Below are 20,781 nucleotides of genomic sequence, written 5' to 3' on the forward strand. Positions count from 1 at the left end.
TTACTTTAAAAAACCTCTCTGTATGAGATTGTTACTCAAGAACTCAAGAGCCTGTCTATTAATATTCTGTCTCCTGCTATGACCCCTCTTCTTTGTGTGTCCATGTCCCTGAATCTTGGTTCAATCTTTTAACACTTATCCTAAATGAAGGCTAATTGATTATAAAGTTCAGAATGTAAACTTACTTATCCTCTGAGCATGCTACCATGTATCACTTTTTTCTTTAGAACAGAGGCAAAATTTGGAAGTTAATAGTAATGCATCTATACAGAAGAGATAAAGTGACAAATAGTTCTCCCACTCTCTAAAATGAGATCTGTAACATGTGCGATTATAAAATCTCTGAAAAGTTCCTGCCCTCCAATACAGTTCTAGAACCTGAAACTTTTTCCTGATGTTGGGTGCTTCAGGTCAACATGCCCTTTCATCTTTACCAAAAGGCACTCACTTTTCCAGGAGCCAACAGCTTCATTTTTGACCTATGCTTTGGTAGCCAAGATGATGTTGCGAAAATATAATCACTTTAAAAAAATTTTTTTTTGTTTATTTTTGAGAAAGAGAGAGAGAGAGTGCGAATGAGGGGCAGTGAGGGAGAGAGAGACAAAATCCAAAACAGGCTCCAAGCTCTGATCTGTCAGCACAGAGCCTGACGTGGGGCTGGAACTCAGGAACCGCAAGATCACGACCTGAGCCAAAGTCAGACGCTTAACTGACTGAGCCACTCAGGAACCCCTATAATCACTCTTATAAGGAAAATTCACTATGGCCTCAAGATCCTTAAGGCCATGTTTGCATAAGATCAGGATTTGGAAATTTTGCACAGCCCTGCCCAATAGGACTTTCAGTAAAATAGGCATCTTCATGTATATAGTCCTATTTGGTAACCGCTAGCCACATGTGGCACCTGAGCATGTGAAATGTGGCTGGTGTGACTGTGAAATTAAATCTTTAATTGATTTAAATAGCTGCATGTGGCTCATGAATACCATATTGAACAGCACAGGTTTCAATATATATTTAATTTGGTTGTCACATCAGGCAATAAAAATGTTTTTTTAAAAATGACAAATGTCACCATGAGAGAAAGTGGCTGGCACAAATAATCCAATCATAAAAAACTCATTTTTCTTGTGGAATATTTGGCTAAATTTCACTTCTTTAACATTTTTCAATTAGAAAAACGTGGTGTCTACAAGGTACAAAGTTTTAGTCTCAAGCTTCATCTTTATTGCTTTTCCCTCAAGATCTTATAAAACTGCTTTAACTCCCGGTGGAATAACATCGTGTACACTACCATGGGACTTAACCTTATTAAATTACCATGTGTGAAATGCCCATAACTCAACTAGTAGCAGGTGCAAAGTAGAGCAGCGAGTGGAAGTGACAGTAATTTTTAACATCTATACCAGCTGGCAGAAACGACAGGTGCTTAATTCCTCAGTCTTTAAAAATAACTTTTGAAAGCCAACGCTGCATAAGCAAATATTTTCAAATTTGTTTCTTTTAACTACCTTCAAGTTACCCTCCTGAAAAAAACGTAATATTCTACATTGTGGGCCTCAAGGTATATTTGAAACTTAGCACACATCTAATGAAAATTTCCACATAATTACTAAATTACCCGGTTTTCATTTTTTAGTTGTTTTGTTATACCCAGATTGCAGTATCCTCAACACCAGAGACCACCGGGGAGACCGAGTCACGCATGCAAAGGCAAAGGGCTTTATTACGGGCTCGAGCTCGGGCTCACAGACTTTACCAGTGCAGTGGATCCGTGCTGTGAGCCCCGAACAAAGGCAGAGTAGGGTTTTTATGGGGTTTGAGACAGGGGAGTTACAGAAGTTGTGACATGGGAACAGTGATCCAATCATAATTATTCAACATTATTGACAGCGGGTTTAACCATACACATTGTCTAGAATATTCGTTACTTTTGGCGGGATCCAGTTACAACGTTTAGAGTACCTTTACATTCAACCAATCACAGAGCGAGCCTAGGGTCTTGTTCGGCAACTAACAGGTTAACTTTAACATTAGGTAACAGGGTCCTATCTATAGTTTCTATCTCCAGGCCTCTCCCGTAGTAATGTGGAGGGTGGTCGCTGGCCTTTCCTGATTGGGTGTTGCAAGGGTGGTTACTCCTGCCTTGGGCAATGTGTAACTGCCTGATAGTTTTGGGGAAGCCGAAACTCAGGCCTTCTAGTTTAGAGGGGAAACTTAAAGCCTGTCATGGAGTCAGTTTGGTTGAGACTTGTGTCCTTACAGTTTTTGGTTAAAAATAATAATTTTCTCATGTGATTTCGAAAGGGATGAAGCTATTTCCATTGGGAAGTACTTTGCAAGAAGGCTCAAGTTTTTCTTTATTTTGAGAAGTACTGCTAAACAGGCGTTCCAGTATCGTTGGCTTCTTTACTTAGCTTTTGCACTCATAACATGATGGGTGTACTAGCCAGGATGAAAGTGTCAGACTGCTTTCACATAAAACCATCTACTTTCCTTTTTGCCTTGGTGGTCAGGAAGCTCAGAACAATTTTGATATATTTTAAATTTCTCCCCATGTAATATTTTTCTCTTCTTTATATCTTTTTTTATCTCAAATTTTACCTTTATTTTTAACTTCCCTATTGAAGGTGCTTTTATTTTAAGCCATTTCAATCTGTTTGCAAAGATTGGAGTATAAACTATAATAACCATATTGATAGACTTCATGGTTTCATCTTTCCAGATATAAACTTTATTTACTATCCATGAAAATCAACTTCCTGGATCAAATAAAAAGATGATAAAATGGCTCATAAGGTTTCTGGACATCAAGCATTTTCTACCAAATAATATTTCAACAAGTAATGTATAACTAAATCAGAAACAGATTTAATTTCCCTTGAAATTCACATGGCTCTAGGCTAAGAGTTTAACACTTATTATTTGCTGAGTTTGCTAAATCCAGATAAAAAGAGAATTAGCTAAAGTTTTCTAAATAACCAAAATTCTAATTTTTTCCTGTTCTAAAAAAAAAAACAAGGTTCATCATAAATATAATAGAAAATATGCAGACTCTCCCCTCAAGATAGTAATAATAATGATAAATTCAACTTACTTAGTGTGGGGGTTCTTACTTCAGAGACCAAATTGACACTTGAATTTCCCATCATACTAACCTGTGGAACCAGGATTGAAATTAAAACCCCATGCCATTCTTTCCTTGATTGTGATACCATCCCTTCCTCATGTGTGTTACTTTTCTCTTGAACTATGCTAAGCTTGAATACAAATTAAAAAAATCTGTACCTAGTACAAATTTGTTTCCAGATTCTTAGGTAGGCTTAGAAGTCAATCTTGTCATTTGACAAACTTCCGTACTTTGAGAAGTTGTGGAAAACAAGAAACAATGATACCCATTGAAGGCTTTTTTCCACAATGGCATCCTCTTGACTCTTAAAGGGAGAGAGATCAAGTAGTCATATGCATAGATTTTCTCTTTGAAAACTTGCTCAGAAACATGGATTTTTTTCTAATTTCAGGACACTGTAAAACCTGTAACTGATTTTTTTTTCTCTCTTCCATGATCTATGGGACACATTTGCAACCCATTTCTAGCAACTGTGCTGGAAAAACTCTATGATATGAGTATCTGTGTGAGTCTTTGATGTTCAACTTTTATACAACTTATTCTTTTAAGCACTATTCAGTGACATTCTTTAACCTCTTTTCATATGCTAAATTAATGGGGAGGGGTTGTTGTCATTGTTTGGCCTCTAGTCAAATGGATGCTTCCACCTATCTGTGTCATTTCCTATGGAATAAGTTTACCTTTGGCCAGGAACACTGAGTTTGTTCAGTGGACTGCCTGCACCTCTGTCTTTCTAGAATTAATTGAATATTTACCTCATTTTGTACATATGCTATAAAAATGAGTTCCAAACTGAAAATTGAAAGTGTGTATAGTATTGATAAAAGCACAGGCTCCATAAATTTAAAACAAGTCAACAAAGATGGAGGTTATTAAGTATACCAAAGCAGCAAGTCAGCCTCAACTCCATACTCATGTGTTGGTTGACTAGATAGTGGATTATAAATTAAAAGGACATGTTGAAAAACTGGAAATGTATAACGCAAATACTGAGAATAAAAGGCAAGGACATTCCTTTTATTATGTAACACTTTGGATCCACACTTGCAAAACAGCTTTTGTACGTACTTTTGTAAGGCCACAAGTCTAAACGTCTAAACCAAACTGACTCCATGACAGGCTTTAAGTTTCCCCTCTAAACTAGAAGGCCTGAGTTTCAGCTTCCCGGACTATCAGGCAGTTACACATTGCCCAAGGCAGGAGTATCCGCCCTTGCAACACCCAATCCAGAAAGGCCAGCGACCACCCTCCACATTGTTAAGGGAGAGGCCTGGAGATAGAAACTATAGATAGGACCCTGTTACCTAATGTTAAAGTTAACCTGTTAGTCGCTGAACAAGATCCTAGGCTCGCTCTGTGATTGGTTGAATTTAAAGGTACTCTAAACGTTGTAATTGGATCCCGCCAAAAGTAACGAATACTCTAGACAATGTGTATGGTCAAACCCTCTGTCAATGATGTTGAATAATTATGATTGGATCACTGTTCCCATGTCACAACTTCTGTAACTCCCTTGTCTCAAACCCCATAAAAACCCTACTCTGCCCTTGTTCGAGGCTCTCAGCATGGATTCATTGCGTTGGTGAGGTCTGGGAGCCCAAGCTTAAGCCCGTAATAAAGCCCTTTGCCTTTCCATACATGACTCGGACTCCTTGGTGGTCTTGGGATTTTGGGGAGATCGTGACCTGGGCATAACACTTTATACTAACTTTATCTTTCTTGATTTACCTATTTTGCTTTTATATTCCCTGTACGTAGTTTTCCTCCCCCTTTGATAGCCTATTCAGTTTACTATATTTGTTCATCCTTTCTGGAGTGAGGTAGGATATACAATTATAAATTAAATATTTATTGAATAAATGATGGCTTGATCACCGTTTTATAAAGTACTAAGTTATTTGCATTTGTTTTGCTCTTTGGGCAGGCTGTTGTGTTAATGTTAGAAGGTTATGGGCTAAAAAGCCAGAAAGATTTAGATATGAAATCATAAGCAAGTCACTTAATCTTGCTGAATTTCTGTTTCCTTTTCAATAAAAACAAGCATAAAACTACCTTCCCAGGCCTGATGAGGAGTGGGTGATCCTGCCTGCATTTGGCATATATAATATAATAATTGCCCTCCAAGTGTAAGCTACTTTTCTGATGACCCATGTGAATGTTATGGCTCTGTGTTGTAAGTTTTGCTGCAGGTAATATATATATTATATAGATAATATAACATACCATATCATATAAACATGACTAAATTAAATTGCATATAAATCATATAAATATGACTGATATCTCTGGGTAACTTTTCTCTCAATATTTGTGCTGAATTCTCTCCAAAAGTTCCCATTGGAATTGAATATAAATAGGGTATGAACTATTGTGGCTTTTCCCTTAATTATTCACAGCATTTAGGGAGTCACCTAAGTTGTCATCCTGAAGATACATGTTACTATACTGACAGGGATAAAATAATTTTGGGAAGGAAAATATATGAATCGGCCTCTTAACAAATACCTATAAAGGAATCACAACGACCTATCTGAAAAGAGGAAAAATTCGAGTTGGTATCTAGTGACTCCATGTGGTATACAGCAATACAGCCAAGCTGAGTTTGTGGAAAGAGCAGCAGGCAGCTCTCTGAGAATGTCACTGCAATGACCCAAGCCTTTGAAGTGGAGGACAGAGGAAGGGGGATTAGCATGTTTCAAAAACTAGGATTAAAGCTCTCCTCCTCCAAGGAAAAAGTCCCAATTTACTTAATTACTGACACTTATTACCTCACCTTGCAAGCTCGAATTATGTAAAGCAGATGCACTGGTGGCTCTCTTTGAATAGCGTTATTTTGGAACAGGACGACCATTAAATAATTTATAGCTGGAGATGGTTTGTTAGGAAGACTCCTGTAGCCCAATACATATTCCATCAGACAGGGGACAGAGTCAACAAATGAAAGGCTCATTTTTCACAACTTCCACTTTCCTTGTCCATTTAACTATACCAGTCATGTTTTATGGAACTAGATGGAGAAAACAATATTTAGTAGGATTTTTCTTGGGAAGAATCTTAGATATGCTTTTAAGAAATGCTTTAATACACTGTCTGAAAGTAACAGGAATGTTTTTATTGCATACAAGTGACTGGGAGATATATCACAAATGGAAAATTTGATCCAGGAGGAAAGAGATTCAACAGAGAGCCTCAAGAAGAGCAATGAGGCTAAATGAATCTGTTTCCCGATTATATCCAATCAAGGTCACCCACTCAAAAGCAAGGCTATTTTGGGACTCTAATTCCTTGTGATCCTACCTCTTTCACTGAAAAAAGATGATGATGGCTGTGTAGCTATGCCACCGCCTTTGTACTGTGTCATTGCCATCTCTCTGCAAAATTAATTATTAAACCAAATACCAAAAGAACTTTTCTAAGGATTTTCTCACCTCCCCAAAAGTCATTTTCCTCTTCATTGAATTTGGCCAGTCAGTTAAATTCTAAAACCTATTATTTGTGCATCATTTATGCAATGAACCCCCCCATCACCTCCTTGTCAATTTGCACCTGTTCAGCTAGCTCACTTTTATTAAAGCTATTTATGGGGTGTGGAGGATCATTCCTTCTTATGTTAAGAATTAATTATAGGATTATTTGGATGTGGCTTGAACAAAAGTACCAAGCCTATAAAATTTTCTTTCCCAGAAAAGAAAAATATAATATTCCTATAGGAATGACACTGGGTCACACATACTTTTTTCTAAAATCCTTTTAATGTTTGGCCTCGAGCAAAATATTAAGGATGAGCTACATTAAGGAGCCTATCTCTAATGTTTTATTTGTGTAACCTGAGTTACTCCAGGCTTCCCACCAGATTGTGGGAACAGATGGGCAGATGATAACAGCAAAAACCCAAATTTCACTCATGTTTCTTCCCCCCAACCCTCACCTTGTTAAGTCAATACCTCTAAGCTCCTACACAGGGTACAACCTGTTCCCAGCAATTGTTTCTGGAAGCCCCCAGGTCTTTTTCACAGATGTGCATGCAAATCCTCCACGCTGAGCCTCACTGCTGCCTTACTGAGTAAGTACATCTAGTACAAACCACCATGCACCTTAGCTTGGTGGCACTTGCTAAATACTACCAAATCTGCTGTGTACACGCCATTTTCCATAGGTACCCGCTGGACTCCAGTATGTCTATTGGACACGTACCGTTTGCCACTGTGTGTCTGCTGCATACGGCCACGTAGCGGGCCACCACTACTCTCTTGCCCCTATTGAGTGACTGAAGTCTCTTAAGTTGTCAAAGCAACATAGTTTTCTATTTAAAAGTAGGAGATGATGTCACTCCCCCCCCCGCCCCCACCGCTTACACGAAGTTCTATTTAAAAGTCCCTACCTACTGCTACTGATATGGTCAATATTTTATAGTCTAAATGAAATTAGTTTTCGTTAAGGTATGATTTTATAACCTCCCTAAATAGGGCATGTTTGGGGGACTGCATAAGAGTATACAATTTGTGCCCAGAAGAGTTGAGTGGGGACTGTTAGTGCTGACACTTCTAGGAGCTACATCTCCTTGGGGGATGAGAAGTCTTTTTCTCCCCACAAAGGCTGCATTGTCTTGCTGAGCCACTGGGCCTGGTGCTCCTCGGACTGCAGCTGACCAAAAGCAGTGCCTTGTCCTAGTTTGCACAGCAGCGCCACAGGGCTGCCGCAGCCCACCGCACATGTATCTAGTGAGGCTGGATCAAGGAACCAAGCCAAGAGACCCACCCGTGCAGTTTCAGAACACCATTCCCTCCCTCTTCTCAGAATCAAGAATCATGGCTCTTTTCCTTAATCAAGTGCATTGTGCACCATTCCATTTTTCTTCAATGAGTGATCCCAGAAGGCCCCTGGGTCCTTGTCCAAAGGAGCTTCTAGAAAGCCCTCTCACCTAATTTACCAGACACGATCAGATGTGGAGTAGTATCCCTTAGACAGAAGCTATAATACTACTATCATGAAATAGCCCTTAATGCTGATATAATTTTTCATGAAATCATTTGTGAAATAGTATTTTCTAGTTTGAATAATACCTTAATCCATAAATTAAAGAATAAGTATTTATATATGGCCAGACATTAACTATACTTGCAGGGTCCACGTTCACCTTCAGGTGCACTGTCCTGCCCTTCATGTGTCATTCCTCCACAGAGGGGCGGCAGCAAGTGTAGACAAACAGCCTGATCCTCCATCAGTCTTTAAGCAACATTTGCTGACTGATTTGGTGAGAAGAGCACAGGATTCAACAGCAAAGGGCTTGGGTTCTAATCCTAGCATTGCCTCTGGTTCTGGCCATGGCCAGTTCTCTAAGCCACAAAATTACGGCAAAATCAGTTCTGCTTATTTCACGTGGTTGCTGTGAATCCCCAATGAAAATTTTTGAGAAGCTATAAAAGCACCCGATAAATGTAAATCGTTATCACCTGCTATCCACAAGGGCCTAGAAAACATTTTATAATGAAAGTCTCTTCACATAATGATGCTTACAAAAAGGGAATATTGTTTAAATACACAAATAGAAAAAATATATATATATACGTTTATAGGGATACATGTATATCCCATTACTGCAGTACCTATTCAAGAAGTACTTTTACTACAATTAAATTTCAAAAGATAATTATTCCTGGGGCGCCTGGGTGGCTTAGTCGGTTAAGTGTCCGACTTTCGCTTAGGTCATGATCTCATGGTTCATGGGTTCGAGCCCCGCGTCCGGCTCTGTGCTGACTGCCAGCTCAGAGCCTGGAGCCTGTTTCAGAGTCTGTGACTCCCTCTCTCTCTGACCCTCCCCTGCTCACGCTGTCTCTCTCTCTCTCTCCTAGAAATAAATAAAACATTAAAAAATATTTTTTAAAAAAGATAATTAGTCCTTTCATTTAAAAATTATTACACAATTTGCTAATGTCAGCAATGTGCATGTATATGAACAGTTCATGTCCCCACCTCATGATACATGTGATAGAGCACTGAAGGGAGAGTGCAGAACCCTGGGTCCATGTCTAACTGGCTCTATGACTTTGAGCAGGGTGCCATGAGTGTGCTCATTTAAATAAACAGAATCAAACACTTGAACATATTGGCCAACAGATAGAGGAATACATTGCCTTAAGAAAATCTGGGTTCTTTCGTAGGATCTGCTGTAGATATCTTTCTTACTTCTCCTATAAGTGACTAGTGAAACTAAAGAGACAGAAATTATTCTAGAAGAGCAGTACTCTAGTAGTTGAAAGGGGATCGAGCAGAGGCAGGGGGCTACCAGAGTAAGGTTAATTACTGAAAAACTAAAACAGAGAGGGCCACAGAAAAACCAAAGTCAGGGTAAGTGGAAGAGTACTCCTCATTTACTTCCAATTACATCTTAAAGATATTTTTCTTATTAATTTACTTATGTATGAAAGTAATTCCTTTTGCTCTTATATGTAAATCTTTTTGTATTTCTTGTATATTAGCTCTGAACTTCTGTAGAGTCAAGGCAAATGGAAACAGTGGATTGCAGTGCTATCATCACCTACTGAAAGAAAACATTAACAATTCTTCGTATAAGCACAACAGAGTTTATGGAACCCGTGTCTAAGGAAAATTATGTCAAGAATGTAGGGGGGAAAAGCCTAGATAATGATGAGCTAATAAGACAAATATGTGGAAAGTATTAAGAATACTTTCCTAGGTGCACCTGGGTGGCTCAGTTGGTTAAGTGTCTGACTTCAGCTCAGGTCATAATCTTAAGGTTTGTGGGTTCGAGCCCCATGTCAGGCTCTGTGCTGACAGCTAGCTCAGGGACTAGAGCCTGTCTCCAGATTGTGTCTCACTCTCTTTCTGTCCCTCCACTGCTCATGTTGTCTCTCACTCCCTCACTCTCTCTGTCTCTCTTGCTCTCAAAAATAAATAAAACATTAAAAAAATTTAAAAAATAGAATACTTTCCTCATCATTAAATGTTAGAAAGTCAATTGGAATACCAGTTAATTGTTCATGTTAAACAAGGCATGAAAATAGGAAAGTATTCTTTGTATTACTTTTTTTCTAAGTTTTTATTTATTTATTTTGAGAGAGAGAGCAAGCTGGGAAGGGGCAGAGAGAAAGAATCCCAAGTAGGATCCACGCTGTCAGCAAGAAGGCCAATGTGGGGCTCGAACCCATGAATCATGAGATCATGACCTGAGCAAAAACCAAGGGTCTGATGCTCAACCGACTAAGCCACCCACGCACTCCTCTTTGTGTTACTTTTAAATTGGATTCCATTCTTCTCCCACAACTCACTACTCATTTCTAAATCATGCATCTACTGATTCTTATGATATTTTTGTGTTTGTGTGTATGTTTCTTGGGAGATCTAGCAAGATTTTTATGCTTTTTATTTTTGTAGATTCACCTGAGGTTGCAAATAAACATACAGACAAGTGCCATGAATCTTTCATTCTTCCTCCACCAATACTGACATCTTGCATACCTATTACGCAATAACAAGATCAGTAAATTGACATGAGTACATTCCACAGAGCTTAATCAGACATTACCAGTTATACATGCGTTCATTTGTGTGTTGGGGGATGAGTTGGGGGTGGGTATGGTTTTATGCAATTTTATCACATGTATAGCTTTATGTAACTACTACCATAATTAAAATACAAAACTTTGTCAAAACTTTCTCTTGCTATACCTTTATAAATACACTCAATCTTGGGGCGCCTGGGTGGCTTAGTCAGTTAAGCATCCGACTTTAGCTCAGGTCATGATCTTGTGGTTCGTGGGTTTGAGCCCCAAGTTGGGCTCTGTACTGACAACTCAGAGCCTGAAGCCTTTAGATTCTGTGTCTCTCTCTCAAACTAAATTAACATTTAAAAAAAAACCTCAGTCTTCCTCCCAAATCTCTAACCCTCTATTCCCCATCTCTATAATTGTGTTATTTCAAGAATGTCATAAAAATGGCATCATACAAGATTAGCTTTTTTCACTCAGAATAATTTCCTTGAGGTCCATCCAAGTTGTTACATTTGTCAAAGTGAATTCAAAATCCCAATGAAGTCGTCATTCTTCAGATGTCTCCTTTGAAATTCTGTCCATGTAATTAGAAATGTTTATCCCCATTTGGTAGAAAAAAAATTTTTTCTACCAAATGGGGATCAATAGATGAGGCAACTATTTATCAGACATGATCTTATTATTCCTGTCTTATTTTAAGTGTTACTGTTCTTTATCTATTCAGATAATTATACTCAGAACATCTGACTAGCTACAAAAAAAAAATCTTATTCTTACATAAGTCTTCTAGATTAACTAGTTCAGTGTCTTACCGTACAGATCATTAGAGAAGTCAACTGAACTGGCTATTGCCAATAATCTGTGTTTCATAAGGAAAATATAGGTTACTTCATAAATATTTTATTTCAAGTTAATGTAGCAATGATTGACAGAAACATTCTTAAAACAGTTTGTGGTAGGATGAACAGCTGTTAATCTCTTAAAAGAAAATGAATTGAACAGTTTAGAGAGGGAGTGGGAAAGAAAGTATAGCCTCAATATATTTAAGTTCCTTCATCTTCTGACTCTAACCAATATTTGACCTTCCCCAAAGGTCAAGAATTCAGTTTGCCCTGCAAGTAGTACCTGTTTTCTTTCCACACTGAATCATATATACATATATATCTATGATATTATATATTATATATGGAGATGAAGTGAGCTGCTTCCAGAACATTCTTCCTTCACCCTAGAACACTCTAGCTTTGAAGTTCCTGCTATCAAGCCATGTCAGCTGCTGTCCCTTCTTACTATAGTCATCTACAAATCCCTAGGTCATTCCCTCTCACAAGTACTGAGGATTCAAATCATTCAAATGATCCTTCTAACACTGACCTCACAGTATCATGGCCCTTTCCACTCCAATGATCTTGTCCTCTAACCCTGTCTCAGCCACCTACTCACATGGTCATGCCCTGAGACTGCCATCACTGATCACTACACACCCTCCAAAGTCTTAAATTTCAACTTCATAGCACTCCCTAATTTTCTGCCTCACCCTCTTTGGTAACTTGACCCCAAAAACTCAGCAAACCACAGATCTTATTTCCATTTAATTTTCCATTGTCTCTCACCCTTCACGCCTTCACTTCACACTTTATCTAGTTTAGCTTCCATGGTCCATAATTATAATTACACCCCTGTACACCTCTTCAATTTCCTCACCCCTTTTGTTGTCTGTAGTACTCACATCTCAAACCTCAACCTTGGTGAAATCCATCACAGTTGAGAGTGACTAGAAAAACAGCGTTGGTGACTGGTCTCAATTTAAATGTACACCATGGTTTAGTAAAACTATTACATTTTTCGGGGCGCCTGGGTGGTTTAGTCGTCAGACTTTCACTTAGGTCATGATTTCGCGGTTCGTGGGTTCGAGCCCTGCGTCGGGCTCTGTGCTGACTGCCAGCTCAGAGCCTGGAGCCAGTTTCAGAGTCTGTATCTCCCTCTCTCTCTGACCCTCCCCTGCTCATGCTGTCTCTCTCTCTCCTAGAAATAAATAAAAAAAATTAAAAAAAAACTATTACATTTTTCTCAGACATTTACTTTCTCACCCTTCTGGATGACTATTTCTCACTTTTTCCTTCCCTCTCAAATCCCTAACACTTCCTACCTCATCTCATTCTCAGAGGATGCCCTTACTCCCTACATCACTGACAGAATAGAATAAACCAGAACAGAGCTTCCACAGGACCCCCCCAACCTTTCTATCAGCCTGTATGCATCTGTGCCCATACAATCTGCCTTCTCTTTATAGAAAAGCCAGCTGTAGCCACTTTGTTCACTTGTGTGTGGATTCCATCCCCTCATGGCTCTTCAAGGACATAGCTTCTACAATCCCTCTACCACCAGCATTATTAATATTCACTCTCTACTTGATCATTTCCATCGATATACACAATTGTAATACCTTCCATGTTTTCAAAGACCCTCTTGATCTCACTGTCTCCTCCAACTCTTCCCTAATTTTCTGCTACCCTTTACAGAGAAGCTCGTAAAGCATTGTCTCCACACAATGTTTTTAATTTCTCCCCTCTAATTCTCTCTTTTGAACCCACTGGGCTTTCTCTCCCGCCACTCCACCAAAACTGCTCTGATCAAAGCATTTCATTTCATTAGTGAATTCTCTGTCCCCAATTTAATTGATGTTTCAGTTGCATTTGAGAAAATCAATCATTCTTCTTCCTTGAAATGCTTACTTCAGGACTCTGCTACTCTCATGGTATTCCTTCTACCTTCTGAAAGTTCACTTGTTTTCACAACTTCAATCTTTGGTTTTTTTCTTCATTCACTTCCTAGGGGATCCCATCTGGTCTCATAACTTTAAATACCATCCATATGCTAATAACTCCCAAATTGATTCTCCAGGCCAGTTCTCTCCCCTGAACTCCAGGCTCATGTATCTAAGTTCTGGTCAACCTCTTCATGTGAATGTCTCAGTTACTTTAAACATAGCATATTCAAAATTAACATTCTGATTTTCTCCTCCAAATTCTCCTCCTCATACAGTATTCCCATCTCAGTGAAAAACCTTGAAATCATCCTTGATCGGTCTTTTTCTCTCACTTGCCACACCCAATCTTTTAACAAATGTTGTCAACTCTATCTTTAGAAATGAGTCAAATTCTGACCTCTCCTCACTCCACCATCAATGCTAGGATGCTGGTTTTCAAGCTCCTATAACTCAACTGGATTATATCAATAGCCTCTGAATTCATCTACTGACTTCCATTCTTGTCCATCTTACCATCTATTCTCTACAACACAGCCACAATTATCCTTTCTAAAATATAAATGAAATTATCTCACTCCCTGCTTAAAACTCTCCAACTCATTTCCAGCTCACTTGGAGTAAAAGCCAATGACCTTACAATGTCTTCTAAGGTCTTATATTGTCTGGCTCCCACTACATCTCTCACTTCATCCCTTAATCATTTTCCCCTTAGCACATTCTTTTCTTGCTACTCCAGTCCCCTTGCTGTTTTCTGAACATAGTAAGCACATAGGGTCTTTACATCTCTTATTCTCCCACCTAGACAACTCTTCACTGGTTACACTCTTGGCTCACTACATTACTTCCTTTGAATCTCTGCTCAGATGAACCCTATCACTGACCTTGACCACCTATCTTTCTTGTTTTGCTTCATTTATCCTGCTAAACCTTATCATCGTCAGATATACCATCATTTGTTCATTTATCACCACCTCCCTACACCAGCAGAATTTAAGCTTCATAAGGGCAGGGACTGTGTGCAGCACCCTGCACAGTGCCTAGCACAAAGTAGATGGTCACTATTTACTGAAAAATATTTGATTATTCATGATACAAAAATATAATAGCTATCCAAGTAATCTTTAAATGTAAAACAAAAGTTTTATTGTTTTTTTGAGTTAAAATTTTTTGTTTTAATGAATTTTAAAAGAAATTTTAAGGTTTTAAAAGTTGTAAGATTTTAAAATTTTATTTATTGACATTCAACATAATTTATTTGGGTATTATCTTCAAACCAAAGAACTAGAGGAAAGATATTTATATCCCAGATTAATTTTTTTAATTTATTGTAAGGCAATCTCAAGCTTATAGGAAAGTTGCAAGAATAGTACAAAGAACTCCCATGTATACCTCACTGTATTTGTAATCATTAACATTTTTCCACATTTGCTTTATCATTTTCTCTCATGCATGCACACAAGGGACTAAGTTACAGATATGATACTCTTTTATTCCTAAGCACTTCAGTGTACATGCTGGCTTCTCAATATCCACTAATTTAAAATGGTAATAATAAGTAAACCAAAAATACCACTAATTGACTAACATGGAAAATTATAAACCCACATGCAATTCTTTCTAACTTTTGAATTCAGATAAGTAAAATAACTCATATACTGTGTTATTGTGACTCAGTTTTTTGGTGGATAATGTACATTCTTTATTTTAATCATCTTATTAAAAAAGTACAGAAATACCTAATATGAAATAACTTGGTCAGCTTGAGCAATGAAAGGACATGTCCTATAGAAAAAAACCTGAATTAGAGCTGTTGGTCTTATGTATTCATATTGCTACTAGAGAAATAAATTCAGATAGTATATTAAGGATGCAATAGGGCATAACCACAAAGTTCCAGGGGGAAAAAGAAAACAATGATAACTGCAGTCCTTATAGCAATTTCTAAGTACAGGAGTTTATGTTGTGCAGAGGCAAAGGGGATCAGAAAGAAGGAAGTATTTGAACTGAACAGTTAAGAGTGGCTTGGATTCCAATAAATAAGAAAAGGAAAGACCACATCTTATAGAACACATGGCAAAAGTGAGGGCCCAGAAGTAAAAAAATTTTAAAAAAGTGAAATGTGTGCTCAAGAAGCAGCAAAGAGACCAGTTGGATTAGAACAGGTGTGTATTGAAAACACAAGAGACAGCAACACAAGAAAATGCTGGTGAGGGAGGTGGGGCCTCACTGAAAAAGATCCTGAATATTGGCCTATGGGTTCTGAACCAACTGAAAGTGAGCAGAGAAGTGAAATGGAAACCACTGGGGGTGCCTGGCTGGTTCAGTTGGTAGACCATGCAATTCTTGATCTCGGGGTCATGAGTTTGAGCCCCATGTTGGGTGTACAGCCTACTTAAAAAAAAAAAGAAAGAAAGAAAGAGGGCACCTGGGTGGCTCAGTCAGGTAAGCATCCAACTTTGGCTCAGGTCATGATCTCACGGTTCATGAGTTTGAGTCCCTTGTCAGGCTCTGTGCTGACAGCTCGGAACCTGGAGCCTGCTTCTGATTCTGTCTTCCTCTCTCTCTGCCCCTCCCCTGCTCGTCCTCTGTCTCTCTCTCTCAAAAATAAATAAACATTAAAAAAAGATGAATAGATTAGTTTAGGACATAAATTAAAAAATCAGTTTAGGACAAAATAAATTTTTGAGAGCATTTAGAGATAACCACCAATTAGAAATAAAGAGCTGAACCTTAGGAGTTTGTCCAACTGAATTGATCTAAAACTTATCAGATGTTTTGAATATACTTTGCTCTTTCCAACTTCAATGTTTTAATTGTTTATTAGACTAGAAATCCAAATTTTGGATTGTTTTTCTAGACAGAAATAATCATTTGATGAGATCTTAAAGGAAAGGAATGTGCAGAAAAAAGACAGAAGCCTTAGATCAGAATATTTAAGAGCACATATTTAATGGGTAGGAAGAAGAAGAACCTAAAAAAGAAATAGACCAAGACTTTTCAGGGAAGTCAGGAGAAGAATGAAGGGACTGAAATATCACAGAAGCCAGCAAAAGTGAAAGTTTCAATGTGTGTGATACTGTTGAGAAGGTAGGTTATTGAAAAGCAAGGCTACATGAGCCAAGAAATGATAGCAGTAAAAACAGATGCTAGAAGAAGATAGCTAAAAAACTAAAGACACAGAATGTAAGCTATCCTTTTAAGAAACTTGGCAAAGAAAGAAAAAAACATGGAGGAAAAAGTCAATTAATTTCAAAATCAAGGGAGAGTAATTGTCATTTAGAATCCTGAAAAAGTGACTTTTTTTTCCAGCATAGAAGCGATTAGGTACAGAAAAATTGGCAATCACCTTCGGTTTTGCTACACCTGTACATTTTGCATATTTCTCTTGTCCAAATCACATGACAATATAATTAGGTCTATATTTTTGTCTCCCCTGCTTCACTGCACTCCTTGACTGTCTCATTCTCCCTTGTAGCCCTAGCTCCTGGCACATAGAAGACACTCAAAACTTTGTAGAGCTTGAACTGAAAATTCAAGACACAAGAGGATCATTGAAGGAGCATGGTTTTGAAGGAAGTGGGAGAGTTTGAAGTGGAGGAGAAAGCCTAGTCGGAGGAAAAAAGGACATGTCTGCCTTTGCGACAAAGGGAGAGAACTGACTCTATGAAGTAGAGGCACAGTGGAGAATAGAGAGGAGGGAAACTGAGGAAATCCTATCAGATGAACTATATCTGGTTAAGTAGGATAGATCTGGAGAAAGGGATAGGAGGGAAAGCTGAAGAGAATGGAACACTTTTCACAAAAGTGGGAGAAAATGGGATGAGACTTCATAAAAGTTTGTTCAAGGCCAAGCTAGAAGTGCTAGTCTCACTAATACTAAAAACACTTAGCTCAGTTGTTCTCAGTCTTAGATGCATATTAGAATCACCTGGAAATGCTTTTTAAGAAATAATTTATGGAGCGCCTGGGTGGCTTAGTCGGTTGGGCGTCCGGCTTTCGCTTAGGTCATGATCTCGCAGTTTGTGGGTTCAAGCCCCGTGTTGGGCTCTGTGCTGACTGCCAGCTCAGAGCCTGGAGACTGTTTCAGAGTCTGTGTCTCCCTCTCTCTCTGACCCTCCCCTGCTCACGCTGTCTCTCTCTCTCTCTCTCTCTCCTAGAAATAAATAAAAATATCTAAAAAAAAAAGAAAAGAATTTATATTCTTGCCCACAGAAATTCTAATTTAAGAAATCTGGATGAGACTGTGGCATTTTTCAAACACTCAAATGTCACTAATGTGCAGCCAAAGATACGAACCTCTGGCTTCATAGGACTTCGGTATTTAAATGGAAAAAAATGGAAAGTACTTAACATCAATTAATAGTACTGTCTAGATTTCATAAAGAGAAAAAAATGATAGGATACAGGTAACATCATGTCGATAACAACAGCGAATGGGATAATTCTGTGTACCACAGCTCACTGACTGTTTTAACTGTTATGAAAGAAATTATCAATAATGGTGATTTCTCTCTACAGACTCACAGACCTCTATGAAGCCAAGTCATTCTTAAGGGTATTTTTCTTTGTGTGTCTATGTCTCTGCCTCTCTCTCTCTTCTAAGTTATAGAGTGGAGCCCCTCTGCTAATCTGAATCCAGTTTGTTATTTTATGCAAATAAAAATGCAAAACTTAACATATTCCTATAGAGTACCAGACAGCTCAGGTCCAGCAATGGAAAGTTCTCAGTGTATTGATATTTTTACTACCTTTACTAACACAAATAAGATCACAAGTCCTGCTCTACAAAGCTATAATCACATCATCAATAAGTGGAAATGAGCCTGCATTTACTTGACAAACTGATTAGAGGGGATTGAATGTACCGTATTAAGGATAATATATCTGTAGCAAAGAAAGGAAAACACTCTAAATAAAACACTAGACTACCTATCTCTGACATAATGGGAGTAGTTAGTGTCTACCATAAATAAAAACATGCAACCTGTTCTTGGACATTTTTATTTATTTTATTTTTTTCAATTATATACTTAAGAAGCAACAAAAAATGTTTTGAGGCAACCTAATGGTTAGTATTTTTTTCAAAACTACAGTTGACCTTGAACAATGTGGGGGTTAGGGGCAACTTAAATTCTGCATAACTTTTGACCTTCCAAAACCTTAACTACCAATAGCTTTCTATTGACAGGAAGCCTTACTGATAACAAACAGTTGATTCACACATATTTTATGTTATAGGTGTTATCTACTGTATTTTTACAATAAAGTAAGCTAAAGAAAGGAAAATATTAAGAAAATCGTAAGGAAGAGAAAATACATTTTACAGTACTGTATTGTATTTATTGGAAAAAAATCTACATATAAGAGGACCTACTCAGTTAAAACCTGTGTTGTTCAAGGGTCAACTGCACAACCCAAGTTTCTTCCACACTAATTTAGTGGGAAGAAGAATAGCTAACATTTTTTACTTTCATATTACATGTAAGGCACTGAGCTAAATGTATCATTTCATCTAAGCCTTACAGTATCACCACAAGATAACAGCTATTATTACCTATTTTACAGAAAATAAAATAAAATTTCAGGAAGAAAACCTTGCCCATGATCACACAGCCTGTAGATGATAAAAATCAGGATAGATAGAACCCAAATCTTTCGGCAAGCACAAGGACATAATGATGATGTCGTACTACACGTCAGAAATTAAAGTGAAAACAATTACACGCAAGTCTATTACTCTCCAGTGTGGCTTTCTCCAGATAACCTTTACCCTTGTGTTCTTACAAACTTCTTGAAATAAAAACTTTCCTGGCTAAGAAAGAGTCCTGAGGATTCTTTTGCACAGAACAAGAGAATGCTGATACCAAGTAAGATTTTGTTGTCACTGACTCTCTTTTGTTTCTTTTTTTGTTTAAGTATGAATTTCAGTCCACTTGCATTATAAGCTATTTGCAAGAATTTGGAGACAAAGGTTGGAGTAGTCAATACAAGCATATTGAAGGACAAGGGCTCCAAGAAACTACATAAATGCCTCTACTGTTTAGATTTATGTTACTCTATTGCCATCTTCTGGTTTTATTCTAAAATGCACTTTATAAATGTTAATCTGGTTGCACAGCTTAGGTGAGAAATACCATCACAGCACTATGTATTTCAGAATGTGAATTCTGGAGGTTGCAACACCGCATGGCCTTACACTAAGCTCTTCACTTTATATATGAGTTTACTTATTTGTTAACACATTTATTTTATTTTTTTAAGGTGGGTATCCTTTAGGGTTTGTTTTTTGCTTTGTCTTTTAATTTGAGAGAGAGAGAGTACACCCATGTGAGAGGGGGAGAGGAAAGAAGAAGAGAGAAAGTGAATCTTAAGCAGGCTCCATGCTCAGCATGGGGCCCAGCCCCACAACTCTGGGATCCTGACCCCAACCAAAATCAAGAGTTGGACGCTCAGCTGCCTGAGCCACCCATGCACCCCAACACATTTATTAATTAAACAAATTTTAATGGATCTGGGACTGAGCTGAATGCCTGTGATAGAACAGCCAAGACATGGTCATTCCATCAGGAAAAGCTAGAGCCCTAAGTAAAGGAAAAGACTTATTCAAAGCCACCCAGGTGTTCCAGAGACATATGGCAGCCTGCTCATCACTCAGTTACATGTATTCTTTAGTGTTATATGAAGCACTTAATTAGCACTATTTGAATAGACAGCTAAAGCAATTACAGAAAACAATATCTAGCCCTTGTCTACACCATTCCACTCTTATGCCCCACCATTCTTCCCTTTGAACTTAATGCCCAGGGTTATTAACACATTGCAGTCAGCTGCACACAAGCTGGAGAATGTTGTCCATTACCATACTTAAAACACTATAGCTAATGCGACCCAATAAACTCAAATGTATCTATAGGACAAGACAAATCAAAAATTAAATGGAATTATCTCACACTTTTAATACCTTAGAGTTGACATTATCTGTACTATAGAAGAAGCAAATTAATAACCTGCTAACTGAAGTGATATATAGTCCCACTTTGTTAGCTCTGCATAGTGGGTTTCTTTTTTAATTACTTACAAATATTCAAATATTTGTCTGTTTTATATAAAATTCTAAATTTTGACTGTGCTTGGAAAATTGGAAGATCTGCAACTGCATAAGCATTCTTACATGCTAACAATGGGCTAGTCCCAAGTGGAGGGTGTTCCCTTTGGATGGGGCATGATTCCTAGTTTGCCTTAATCCTGACCACCTCTCCCCATAGGATCCATTTTATATGTAAAATTATTCTCTCTTTAATATATTAAATCATTCAGATTCATCTAATACATATAATTCTATTTCATCCATTTTAACTTATAGTATTCTA

Source organism: Crocuta crocuta, unplaced genomic scaffold (genome assembly GCF_008692635.1).
Source record: "Crocuta crocuta isolate KB4526 unplaced genomic scaffold, BGI_CrCroc_1.0 scaffold160, whole genome shotgun sequence".
NCBI classification, from domain to species: domain Eukaryota; kingdom Metazoa; phylum Chordata; class Mammalia; order Carnivora; family Hyaenidae; genus Crocuta; species Crocuta crocuta.